This window comes from Galeopterus variegatus, unplaced genomic scaffold, assembly GCF_000696425.1.
Source record: "Galeopterus variegatus unplaced genomic scaffold, G_variegatus-3.0.2 Scaffold512, whole genome shotgun sequence".
Taxonomy (NCBI): Eukaryota; Metazoa; Chordata; class Mammalia; order Dermoptera; family Cynocephalidae; genus Galeopterus; species Galeopterus variegatus.
In genome coordinates, this window is record NW_007726623.1 from 617871 (window position 1) to 621073 (window position 3203).

A 3203-nucleotide genomic window follows, 5' to 3' on the forward strand; every position below is an offset into this window, starting at 1 on the left:
GTTTATTAATAAAAGACAAGCAAATTTAACCTTTGAGGTGGGAAGCTTCCCCAGGAGATCGCGTGTTCCTAAGAAGGCAAGTGAAGGAGTTATTCGGAGTTGGGGGATGAGAGTGGGTCTAGGAGTACAGATTCTTCCTTCCAAGAGGAAGAGGGGCTTACAGACGTGGTGGGGGAGCCAGGCCAGCATGAGGGTCTCTATCTATGTAAAGCAGGAGGAGAGACCATCTGAGAGTGAGGAGATGAGGGCCCCACGTTTAGAGCAGCGTGAGGGAGATTCGAACCGAGAATAGGAAAGCAAGCTAGTTACAGAAACCTAGTGCAATTCACTGTGAAATAGTCACCCATCTCCTTGTAGGTACAGTCAGGGTCCTGAGCACCCAAGGGAGCCAGGCCGGTGGCAGCACTTCTCCACACACATTAGCCTTTAGCCAGGTGGAGGCCACAGAAGATGGCAGGGCTTGGGGACACAAGGTTCAGGTCAGCGGGAGAGGGGTTGAGCCAGCCATGCATGCATGCAGGTTAGGGAAGGGAAGGTGAGTCTGAGCCGAGTGGGCTGCCGGTCAGGCAAAACCAGAGGCGTGCAAGGCCTGGAGACACTCCGTGGTTGGAGGATGGCCAAGGGGTTGTCAGGCAAGCCATGGGGAGGGCATGCAGAGGTCGGGGCGGATGGGGGGCTCTTGGAGGGGCTGCATTTTCCAGTGATGACAAGGTCCCAGATGGGGCCCAGGGGAGAATATCCCTGCCAGTGAGGTGGTCGCAGTTCTGCGAGAGCAGGACATCAATCCCCTGAGATGACAGCAGACAGCCTTCACGGAGGGCCTGGTTCTGTTTGGAGCCATACCTGGAGAGCACCCAGGAAGGCCACAGAGCCTAAGCCACGCAGCCCCACCTCCACCAGGGCAATTCTGGAAATCTCTGTCTGCTAAGAATTCCCTTGGGTGCCAGATAGGAATCACTGCTTTTTACCCACTCTCCATGCAGCTAGGTGGGGCCAGAAGAAGTTTGTCTAACGATTATGGTACAGACAAGCGGGGTGACCCATGCCCAGTAGTCAAATATACTCAGGGAGCCTGAGAAGTGGGAGAGGTCTGCGGCGCTCAGCGCGGGCCCCTGGGAGCTGCGGGTGTCTGCGGGGCCCGGGAAGGGCACGGACCTCTCTCCCTCTGAAAGAGTGACTCAATCCCAAGCTTGCCCAGAGGCAGCAAAAAAGTCCAAGGTTTCCTCCAGCCGGGCAAACCGCTGGACCCGGCGATTTTAATAGTGACTTGACACAAATATAACCCTAGGGCAAAAGGTTAGCTGTATTTGATCAGGACAAGGCTTGGTGTGTTGTCCTCTAGAACTTAACTGTGGTTGCCCCTCAGGGCTCTTTCTTCTTATGCAACAGATGTTGGAAACTATAATTACATGATGGAGGCAGGGCTCTAGTTACAGAAAGTGGGTTTACGTCTTATCTGTTAAGCAAGTCACTCTTTCGCCACTACTAATGTGTTTGCTGCTCCCTGGGCAGCAGGTCGGGCAATTTCGATTTCTTTACCACAGCCTCAGTGGGCATGGGGAATGGGACACCCACCAAAGTGACTAGAAACAGCAGGCCAGCGGTCCACAGGAGTAGGGACTTGACTTTTCTCCTGGCCTCTGGCAGGTCAGAGAATGCCCTTCACGGTGACTCTCCTATAAACAAAACAGCTACTTTGATTTCCTCCTCCTACCAGTCAAACCACATTTTTCTTCTGGGGCTAAGAGGCCTCCAAGTGGACCAGAGCTGACCCAGGAAAGCGCTCAGCCCAGGGCCAAGGCTGGCGGTGCGTGCGGGGGCTGGGGCTGTGCTGAGAGCACGGGGTCTTCTGGCGAACTGCTCCTGCCTTCCCTGGTCCCCTGAGCGTCAGCAAAATACTCTGTCTCAGGTTCCTCACTTGTAAAAACGCGGGTGATGATGGCACTTAACTTTGGGATTGTTGAGGAGAGAGCACCCCTGGAGCCCTTCACGTGGGGCCTGGCACCCAGGCCAGCAGTTAGCGTCACCTGCTGTCCCTGTGCCCCACCTCGGGAGTCCGCGCTTGGCACCCCAGGCACCTGCTCGAACTGCCTCGATCACAGCTTTCTCCATCCCTGTTTGGAACGGCTGGAGCTGGTGGCCACTGTTGCTGTGTACTCGAGACCATTCCAGCTCTTTCTTCTCTGTCAGCCGAGCTGTGCCTCCTCTGCTCACCTGAAGGTGCTGCTCCGCCCGTTCCTCTCCTGCTTCCATGGGGGACTCTCTGGCGTCACCTGCTTCCTTGACAACCTTCCCTACTTGAGTGCCCAATAGGAGCTGGGCCCTCAAAAGGCACAGCGGCTACAGATGTGACTTAAACCCAGATACACAAATAGCAGGGAAGTGTGACAAGTGCCTTGAATAGATGTAGGTGAGACGTATGGTGGGAGTACGGAGGAGGGGGCCCTGTTTCTGCGGGGAAAAGAAGGCAGGCTTCAAGGAGGAGGTGACACAAAGAAGGGTCCGAGGGATGAATAGGAGTTCATGAAACCAAGGGTGGGGACGCAGTGGACGCGTGCAGTCCTGGCCACAAGGAAGGACAGGGTGTCTTCTGAGAACACTGAGAAAGAAGCTCAGCATGGCCAGTCCAGGAGGCTTGAATGGGGACTGTCGGGGCCCCGAGGAGGCTGGGTGGGGTGGGAGGGACACGGGAGCGCCTGTAGCGGTGAGGCCCTGCTCAGGTGCCCCTGGGCAAATTGTCTGCACCGCTTCCTAACTCAGCAGCTCGGCCTGTCTCAGCCTTAGTTTCCTGTTCTGTAAAACGAGGTGACAGTAATGTCCACCTCATTGAAAATTTAACAAAGCAGCAAAAAGAAACAAGCACGTGGTGAGGGTTCCCTAAGTGTTCGTTGCTTTTGTCACTTCCTGGAAGCTGATTTCAAAGCCTGTAGTTTTTCTCTGGATTCACCTTATGACACCCTGACCCAGCCCAGCATCCCCTACCCTGCTCCTGACCCCCAGACCCAACTGTGGCCCAGACATCCCAGGAGGCCACAGCTGTTCCCTAAGTGTTCGTTGCTTTTGTCACTTCCTGGAAGCTGATTTCAAAGCCTGTAGCTTTTCTCTGGATTCACCTTATGACACCCTGACCCAGCCCAGCATCCCCCTACCCTGCTCCTGACCCCCAGACCCAACTGTGGCCCAGACATCCCAGGAGGCCACAG